Here is an 11,029-nt window from a genome sequence, read left to right on the forward strand (position 1 = left end):
ATAAGAGTGACACTTAACCTTTCTAAAATTTGATCAACAAAGGACAAATAAAAGTTGTCCTTCCTCATGACGATATTGAGCTTTTGGTAATCAATATACATTCTTCAACTAGTGGAAACTCTAGTTGGCATGAGTTCATTGTTCGCATTGGCTACGATGGTTATTCCAGACTTCTTGGGTACCACTTGAGATAGACTCACCCATTGGCTATCGGATATAGCGTAGATAATACCAACATCCGAAAGATTTAACACCTCAACCTTAACCATATTTTTCATGTTTGGATTTGGACGATGTTATGGTTGTCTAAATGTTTTCGCATTATTTTCAAGGTGAATGTGGTCAGTACAAAACATGGGATCGATTCCCTTGAGGTTAGTCCATCCAAGGGCTCTCTTATGATCTTTAAGAGTAAAAATCAACTTACTCTCTTACTCTTTATCTAAATAAGAAGAAATCACCACTGGATATATCTTATCTTGACCCAAATATAAATATTTAAGTCCAAAGAGCAGAGGTTTTACATCAAGCTTCGGTGCCTTGACACTAGACAGTAGAGGCTTTGAGTCAATTAAGGGTAATGGTTCAAATTGAGGACTCCATCGGCATCGCATCAAGGAAAGCATTCATCTCCATAATCATATCATTATTAAGATAAAAAGAGTGGGCCAAGTACGCTTCTAATGTATCACAGTACAATATAAAAAAAGACTTGTCTTCCACGAATGAATCAATCAAATTAATTTTATGGACCTCATCACCATCCTCTTGTTGCTTGCACATATTAAACACATTAGCTTAAGTGTCACATTCCCAAAGATCACCTTCATGATCTCATTCCTACAATTGATTATAACGTTTGATGTAGCTAAGAACGGGCGGCCAAGGATGACATGAATTTGAGTGCTAACATCAACAAACGGTTGCATGTCCAAAATAATACAATCCACTAGGTAGTAGAACTTATTGACTTGGACTAGCACATCCTCTATCACCCCTCTTAGTATACGAATCGAACAATCAACTAGTTAAAGTATGGTCTTAGTGGGTTTTAATTCACCTATACCAAGTTGTTCGTAAACCGAACGTGGAATTAGATTTACACTTGCCCTCAAATCTAGTAAGGCATGCTCAATCTAGTAATTACCAATCACATATGAGATAGTTGGGCTATCGGGATCTTTATATTTATGGGGACACATCCTGTTTGATGATGACACTCACTTTCTCAATAAAAAAATATCTTTTTTTGAACATTATGTCATCTCTTGACCATATAATGGTCATTGAGGAATTTGGCATATAATGGAATTCGTTTTATAGTATCGAACAAAGGAATGTTGATTTTCATTTGTTTGAGAACCTCTAAGATAGCCTGAGTATTAGGTAGAGGTTTGGGTGAAATCAACCGATGTAGGAATGGAGTCACAGGCTTTTACTCTTGTTTTAGTTCCTTCTCATGTGGAGTGTTATTAGGCTCATTATTACCATTAGATTCTTCTAAGTCCTTAGGCTTATCATCCCTCTTCGGGATGCTCTTATCAATTATATTTTCACTTTTAAGAGTGGTGATGGACTTGGCTTGCTTCACATGTTGAGTAAAAAATCTAGGGCTACTTATCTTATATTGAGATTTTGGGTTAGGTAGAGGTTGGGCTGGAAGAATCCCCTTATTCTTAATGATTAATCGTGGCTCTAATCTTTGAATGGATGATGCAAATATCCCTAATGATGTCTTGAAATGTTTGCATGTTGTTTTGATTGAATTGCCCTTGATCATTCATGAACTTTTAAACTGGATCCTCTTAGGTCTTCTTCAGCGTTAAAAATAAAATAAGAATCGAAGAAAGATGCACTTGAGGATTCTTGTTAGTGTTAGCCATTGGTTCATTCCTCTAACTGAGATTTAAGTGGTTTCGTCAACTAGAATTGTACGTGTTTGAAATTAAAGAATTAAAAAGCTATTAATAATTGTTAACGGCATTTGATTGCTCAAGTAACAACTCTTGGAACGCAAGAATTATGGGACAATCCTGCGTTAAGTGCATGTTACTTGCGTAAATACTACAAACAGTTTCAATGGTCTCATTATGTTTGACTATTTCCACTTTCTTCAACTTCATGGCCTTAACTTTCTAATGTGTTAAGCTGGCTATTCTAATATTAACATCATCTTCTTCTCTTAAAACATAAATTTCTCTATTTTCCTTGGGCTGAGTCGACTTGAGATTGGTCAAATTACTCGAGGTATCCCAAGATTGTGTGTCTTCAGATAACATATCAAAGTAGTCCCACATGTCATCGGGATCCTTGTTTATAAACTCCCCATTGCACATTATCTCTACGAATTGGTGCATGAGTGAAGTCAGTCCATCGTAGAAAAAGATTATTACCCGTCAAGTTTTGTAGCCATAATGTGGACATGCATTTAAAAGTTCCTTAAACCTCTCCCAACATTGGAAGAAGGTTTCATCCTTTTTTGTGAAAAAATCATTATGACTCTTATGAGAGTTAGTCTTATGAACCGGAAAGAAAATTTTAAGGAATTCCCGAGTTATCTTAGCTCATGTCTCAATTGATCTCGACCTTAAGGAGTGAAGCCATGACTTGACCTTCTTATTTAAAGAAAAAGGGAACAAATTTAGTCTTAAGGTATTGTCAGATACATTATTAAATTGTAGGGTGGCTACAATCTCATTAAACTCTTTAAGATGTAGATATGGACTTTCAGATTATAATCCATGAAATTTTGAAAGTGTTTGAATCACTCTTTGTTTAAAATTCATGTTTCTTACATTGTGTGAAAAAATCATGCAAGAAGGGGCACTCATCCTAGCTGGTTGTAAATAGTCACGTAAAGTTCTAACTAGTGGACCATTGTGTACATCATTCTTATCTTATTGTGTTTGTTTTTTAACACGTCGATTGGGTTAATTCTCAGACATGTTATCAATCAATTCAGAAGATCTAAGGTATTTTCTAACATGGTAATGGATCGAAAATTCTTTAATTAGCGCTCCTTCACTTAGAAGACGAAAATTATAATCACAGATTCACTTGGGCATGAACCATTCAAACCTAGTTTTAAAACTAATTCTACTCGTAAAGAAAAATAATTAAAACTTCTACAATGAAAGAAAAATCAGAAACAATCTAAAGCAAGAGGGTTGGAATGGTAGTATCCAACAATTCTAGGTTGAATTCTACAAAATAGAAGGATAAAACAAAAGGTCTAACCTAAAAACTAATCCCTATCCTAAAAAAAAAATCTAACCCTAAGATATTTCAGAAAAATGCTACTAAAGTCTTTGACAATGACGCCAAAAAACTTTATCGATCCAGAAGGATGCCAACCCCAAGTGCAGGGCTGCCATGTAGTTTTAGCTCAGTAAAACCGAGATTGAATACTAAGAGACTTATATTGGTACGTTCTCAAAACACTTTAAAACTAGAACTAAAATTAATTATGAAACTTAAATTAGAGGAAAACAATAATGGAAATCTAAGTATTGTAAAGAGAAAATCAATAGAATAAAACAGTAGAGTGGTAAGGATCCACTTCTAGCCATTCTCAATGCCTAATTTACTTGATTCAATTAGATAACATAACTGGAATTGAAGTCTTATCCTATCCAGCCAGATAATTGAGTTGATTTAAAACTCACAAATCAAAACAGATATGAAATTCAATTGATTCAATTCCCACATGAAGCACCAAGTTATTAATAGCAGAGAATCTAAAGTATATATCGTGCTCCTAGTCTACAATAAATCTATGAATTTTACAGATCAATCCCTTATAAAATAGATAAGAAAACAATATTAACCTTCCTAAGCATTCAAGGTACCCAGAGTCAATAATGGATCAAAGTAAACTAAAACCAAAGCTTTATTTAAACTAAAATCAACTAATTATTCAACATTCAAATCATAAAATTTGAATAAAAGTAAACTAGAACATTAAACAACTAAAAGCTTCACCTCTTATCCCTATCTAAGAGATTTAGCTAATCATTATCATAGTTGAACTAAAATTGAATAAAAATATGAAAAATAAACTAAAATCGAAAGATTAGGGAAGAAGAACGGCTCCATATAAAAGCTCCACTACCTTTTGCTCTCTATCCTAAACTCTAATTCATATATAGAATGGCCTAAATCACCCCTTTAAATAAAAAATTCCACGCCGACTTCAAAATTGTGTACTTTTTTTTACGCTTTAGTAACACCAATGAGTACCTTCGCTCAGTTTGAAGTCGCATTGAAGTCATCCGAGTGTTCCTTTGGTTGGAGCCAAATTTCTTCAAAAATCTTTGAATTGTCTCCTTTTGGTCGGGTTGAACTACTTTCGGTTGCATTGAACACCACTTCGGTTGGACCAAATAGCTCTTCGATTGAGCCAAATTAGTATGAAAATTCATTGTTTGTTGCTGAACTATTTTTTGCACTTTCGGTCGGGCTGAACTTGCCTTTGGTTGGACCGAATTTTTTTTTATTTCTGTTATTTGACTGTATGATTTTTCAGACTTTTCTTCATCTTTAACACTTAGTTTTCTTGAATTTTTAGCACTTAAATTCTTCAATATTATCCTTCAAACAGTTGATCCTCAACTTAATCACTTCTTGAGCTTTAAATTATTACTTTAATTGCATTTTCATCTTATTTCTCTAAATTACCTCGTAAAGCAAAACACATGTAAATAAGTCAACTTAGCACATCAATGCATATAAAACCAATGCATAATTTGGGTAAATATGCAATATTTCACATTCAACAACTCCTACATTTCATTCTTGTATAGAGAATCCAATCCATCATGCATCACCGCAATCCACTTCTTAGCATCTGTGTTTTTTAATACCTTTTAGAATGTAGACGGATTATCCTCATCAGTAAACATAACATTTGAGACATCCTTGTATCTCAATGATACCTTGCGATATCTTGGTGGAATTTTCCTGATATGTGGTGGCTCCACCTCTTCCTATACCTCTTCCTGTTGCTCAACTTATACAAGTATTTCAACTTTATCTATCTCAACGTCAATCATTGATTTTTCTGTTTTCATGTGCTTATCCTTCCAAAATAAGGAACCCTCATCAAACTTGACATCTTGGCTAAATATGATCTTATGTGAACCCTGTTATATAATTTGTATTCTTTCACGCCATCACTATAACTGACAAAAGTATACTTTTTAGCCTTTTGGTCTAGCTTATCTTTTTCAAATGATGATACATGAGAGTAAGCCTCACAACCAAATATGCATGGCCTGAAGTAGTTAACTTCTTCACCACTCCATACTTCCTCTGAAATTTTACAATCAATTAATGTACACGAAGATCGATTCACTAAGTAAGTCATGTTAACAACCTCAATTCATAACTCCTTGACTAACCTAGCATTACTTAGAACACTTCGGGCTCTTTTTAAAAGAGTCTGATTCATATGCTCCACTACACTATTCTACTATGGTGTATGTCTTATTGTATTGTGCATCAAGATCCCTTTATTCCAACAAAATTGATTAAATTGTTTAAAAGTAAAACTTTCCACCATTATCAATCTTCAGAACTTTGAGTTTTCGCCCAGACTGTTTTTCAGCTATAACCTTCCATGACTTAAAAGTGGCAAACACATTGGATTTATGTTTTAGAAATTAAACCCAAAATTTTCTAGAGAAGTTATTATGAATATGACAAAGAATGATGACCCTCCTCCAAAAACAATGGGTGGCATCCCCACACATCAGAATGCACATAGTCAGGCTATCCTTTATTAATATGTTTCCCAATTTTTTATGACAATCTTGATTGTTTACCGTATAGGCAATGCTCACATACATCTAAATTAAAAATTTTAAAAGCAAGAATTAAACCATGATCGAGTAGTACCTTTATACTGCACTCGCTCATGTGGCTTAGGCACGCATGCCACACACGTGCTAATGTAGATTCCATTATAAATGATACAACTCCACCCGATATAGTCCTCCCGATCAACCTATAAAGATTTTCGCTCCACTGTGCCTTTATAACAGTAAATGCTCCTTTTGAAACTTTCAGGATACCATTGTAGCTAGAGAACTTGCACCCGAGTGCATCAAGAGCTCCCAAAGATATCATATTTTTCTTTAGGTCCGAAACGTGCCTCACATTGGTTAGAGTATGCTTCACCCCATTGAACATTCTTATACAAATCGATCCAATTCCAATTATCTTACATACATGATCATTGCTCATAAGAACCATGACACCATTATACTCATTATATGTAGTGAACCAATTGCGATGAGGACACATGTGATACAATGCCCCCATTTTCAAAATCCACTCGTTATATAAGTGTCCTACCTTGGACACAGACAATACATCATAAGTACTCATCTCTTCGTTAGATTCCGCTGAATTGGCCTCATTTTGTGAAGAATCTAAATTCTCATATTTTTGAATTTTAGGATTTGTACGATCCTTCTTCATATGTCCTATCCTGCCATAATTCCAACACCTCAACTTTCCTTTGCCTTTCGACTTGGACCTCAATCGTGACTTCCCCTTATCTCGCTCAAACAATCTTCCCCGAGCAACCAGTGCATCTGTAAAAATACCTTTCCCACCGTTATTCATTCTCAACTGCTTTGACTAAAAGGATGAGATAATGGTATCAATGTTCAATAGTATCCAACTAAACACTTGTAGGAATCCGAAAGGGACATTGACAATATTAGGGCTTTGTCTTCTTTATCGATCTTCACCTTCATACTTGTCAGTTTGCAAACTAGTTTGTTAAAGATGCTGATGTGTTTGGAGATATCTGACCATTCCACCATCTTCAGAGTATACAACTGTCTTTTTAGATATAGACTTTTGGAGAGCGATTTCATCATGTAAATGTTCTCCAACTTTGCCCATATGCATGCCCACATTAGTCATCTCATTAATGACATTATAAAGGACTTTATCGACCAAGCACAATTGAATTATGTTGATCGCTCTCTGTTTAAATTCATCACAATCCTCTTCTTTCATCAATTCGGGACATTTTGCTTTGCTAATGAGTGCCTGCAACAACTCTTACTGAATTAAGAGGGCTTTCATCTTCAACCTCCATAATTCAAAATTATTTTTACCCATGAATTTCTCTATCTTGAACTTCACATTCGATCCCATTGATGTCATGTTTAAGATTTAATATGAAAACTTAACGTTCGTCCTAATACCACTTGTTGTCGCAATTGCCACACGTTAGGCACATAAGCAACATTAAAATGAATCAAACACTCAACAGAGAAACGAAAGGTTTGAGTAATCACCAAGAACATAGATTTTATGTGGAAAAACAGTTACGAGGAAAAAGCACAACATTAAGCTACAAACAATCCAATATGAATAGAAAGTTATAAGAAATAGAATCAACTTACAGATCCAAAAATCCTAGTTTTCTCCACTCAAAACCCGTTTGGCTCTCAAGCTCTCACGTTTTGCACTCTTAGAACTTCCATAATCTTATATTAACACGACTTATATAACCCACTTACAGAATTAGAAATAAATCATTGCACTCATGCAGAAGTTGTGTGAATGGTTAATTGCGACGCCACATGTTCGATTGAATCGAACATGCCCAAAAGTGTTTAGAGAGTAAACTCATATTTTTGGAATTTTCTCGATCGATCAACAGTCAATTTGATTTGATCGAAATCCTTATTTTAGTGACAGATTGAAGGTACTCAATTAACAATAATCATGTATGAGCGATACTTTTTAATAAGTTATATAACATTTAACCAGCAATTTATGTAAATTAACATCTCTACCACGAATTTGACGCCATAATTAGTTTTTAAGTGAGTCCTTAACTTTAAGATTTGAAATAACGCATGAGGTATTTTTAATATATGGAAAGGGTATTTGGGTCATCAAAAATGTAAGTCATTAACTAACGGTATTGTTATTTTTGTCATTTCAAAATGGCGTATGGTCTCTATTTTCTCTCTTCACGGTTTTATAGCCGCTTACTCTCCCTCCTTTTCTCTCTCCTCCTTCCTCTCTTCACATGCAACACAATTGCCATGGCCATAGTAATGTTAACTATAATGAGATCAAACTCATTTTAAAGTCTCAACCCCAAGGTTGACACCTAAAAATGAGGTCATTTCATTTTAGATTAATAATTAGGGATATTGCACATGCGACACATGTGAATAGATACATAGATAGATAGAGATTGAGAGAGAGAGAGGTATGTGTGCTTAAAAAGGTTTCAAACCCAAGCTCACTTTTTTTTATTTAATAACTCACTTATGTTTACCTGCCTAATTTTTTGGTTGGTGTACTTGAGCCTAATGAGTAAATGTATGCAGTGAATGTCACGCATTCATCATGGTGGGCCCCATGAATCCTTTATTGTGTGAGGTTCTTAATATATAATAAGCCCCCTTAAAAGCTACACACAATAAGAAGAAGTGAGAGGCGGTTATACAGAGGAAAGATCGAAAGGACAAAAATTTCACAATAAGTATAGTTGAAAGACTACATGCCAAAAAGCTAAAGTTTAATATATTTATAACTAATTGTATAGCAAAAATGTTCAAAAGCTAGTAGGTTATATTCTATTATATAAATTAATATTGGAGATGGCGCTGTCGGTAACATGATTATTTTAATGGTTATTGTTGATGTAAAAATCTGGCCCACCCTTTTTAGAACTTCGAGTACCTGCACAGGAAGAAGACAAAGGAGACCCTGGCTAGAGCAGGGGACCCTCCGATGCCAAAGTCAGGCTAGGAATCTGGGTTTTATAGTATTGAGGGGATTTGGGAGAGAGTTTTTGCGTACCTTTTATCCTTGGAGTCTCTCCTATTTATAGGAGAAGGAGTATCCCTCCGTATGGGGATTCTTTCCCGATATTTTGGAGATTTGATTTAGATGGTGTTTTATTTACGGATACTTCCCGATCTCGAGATTTCCGGGATCGGGAATCCTTTTATAAGATTCTCGGGACGGTGTTTAAGATTACACCGTCTCTCCTTTGTTTGGCTCGGCCTCAATAAATTCGTAATCTCGACTGGCTTATAAAGGAGGCTTTTTCACCTACTGTCGGACGAAACTGAGTCGGTTCAGGACTGATGTCTTTCTTCTATCCGATAGTCGATACCACAACCCACCATACATAGGTCAATTTCATAATCGGTCAGGTGGCTTCTGATTTAGGGCCTTTAATAGGTCCCTTTAGATATTGCTGTCTCGTTAACCGAGTCAACTTGATATGTCTTATACTGGCCTAAGGCTCTTGACTCTCAACTTTGGTCGGGATTCGTTTCCTACAAATCCGAGCAAGTCTCTCCTTTAGGCTTTATTTTATCTCAATCCGAACTATTGGCTCGGATCCCTCGGACAGTTTCAGTAGAGTTGGTCCATTTCATAACTGAGTCTCCAGACTTGCCATATTTTTCCTTAACAGTAAGCCCCCTACTCCTTGTGTCAGTTATATCGGCACTAAGGAGTAATGTATTGCAGACTGAGGTTATGATGGGGCATTTATTGCTTCTTATGTCGTTCTTGACGTGCGATGGATTGTTACTCGAGGTCGTACGAGCGGACAACCGTTAAATTGGTTCATCCACTTATTAGCGTCAGACACGTGGCAAAGACGTTACTTGCGTCAGTCGGCGTGCGCCACACGTCGGGTGGGGGAGTCAAAATAGGCATCGATTTGACTCCTCCTTAAATGCTGCTGCCATGTGGCTCGACTATAAAAGGAGGAGCGGGATCGACTTTCGCACTTTTGTCTGCCCTGTTAATCTCCTTCTTCCGTTCTCTCTTCTACCCTCTTTACTGCACTTGCGTTCTGCCATTCTTCTTTGTCCTCGCTTTCTTCCTCCCTCCTCAACTATGTGCTTTTCGTCTTTCCGGTGAGTCTTATCTTCCTCCCTTTTCTTTTCGTCGTTCAGTGACAATGCATACTTCAAGTCCCTAAGAGGAAATTTCGGGTGATGAGGGCGAAACGGAGCATTTTTAGAATATTTCAGAATCGCCTTCCTTACTGGTGAAGATGGCGATGAGCGCTAATGAGGCTTTCTAGGTCACCGCTAGGATGTTCAGTGGGACTCTAGTGGAATGCCCTGCTCCAGAGGGCCCTTCTGTCTTGAGACATGCCCCGGGCAGGCACACCACTTTTTTCCCTGGGGATGACCTAGAGGAAGAGGAAGAAGAATTAGGAACCTCTGAGTCAGCTCTTCCTAAGAGACCGATGAGGACCGAGTTTAGGGGAACCACTTAATCAGTTCCCCTATAGAGATCGACTCGATTTGCTGAGTCAACAGCTGAAGAAGGAGAGGCTGCCGAGAGTGAGGAGGTCAGAGACGAACAGAAGGGATCAATTCCCTCAGTTTTGATTGAGACGGCTTTGGATAGGATCCGAGTAGGGTATCATGTTCCCGACTCAGTAATTCTTCAACTTCCACTTCCGAACGAATTGCCCTACCATCCCCCTCCTGGGATGGTTACAATTTTTTAAGTTGTCATGCAATGTGGCTTACGTCTGCCCTTACACCCTGTTGTTCGGGATTTCCTTTCCCGGCTCAGAATTGCTCCCGGGCAGATAGTTCTGAATGGGTGGAAGAACTTGTTTGGATGTACAGTGTTGTGGGCTAAGACAGAGTAGCCCCCACTGACCATGGACGAGTTCCTTTATCTATACCAAGTTCGGCTGAACACTTCGCAGCCCGGCTGGTATTTTTTGAGCGCTTGGCGGAACAAGGGTGGTTCTTTGATAACCGACCCTCCTACCTCTAACAAGCATTGGAGAGAGAGGTGGTTCTCGGCATGCGGTCGTTGAAAAACTGTCAAGCTTGGGCTATACGAATCTCTCGTTCCCCAGGTGTTCTCTAAACCAGGTGACTCGGCATACCTTTTCCCTTGTTTTGCCTTGTTAAAATCCCTTTGAGTTTGACTGAACGTATTCTACAGATATTTTCAAGAAAAAACTGAAGTTAGCAGCCAACGCCTTGGCTCGAATCAGAGACCT

At 37.1% G+C, this 11,029-nt stretch overlaps 1 non-coding gene across 1 annotated transcript; it reads left to right on the forward strand.

Annotated features, from left to right (window-relative positions):
• The first annotated feature begins 2,406 nt into the window (after window positions 1–2,406).
• On the forward strand, window positions 2,407–2,512 carry LOC131238333 (small nucleolar RNA R71). Its single transcript, XR_009167734.1, has one exon. It is a non-coding gene; the product is annotated as a small nucleolar RNA R71 (small nucleolar RNA).
• The last annotated feature ends 8,517 nt before the right edge of the window (window positions 2,513–11,029 follow it).

The sequence above is a fragment of the Magnolia sinica genome, chromosome 2 (genome assembly GCF_029962835.1).
Source record: "Magnolia sinica isolate HGM2019 chromosome 2, MsV1, whole genome shotgun sequence".
NCBI classification, from domain to species: domain Eukaryota; kingdom Viridiplantae; phylum Streptophyta; class Magnoliopsida; order Magnoliales; family Magnoliaceae; genus Magnolia; species Magnolia sinica.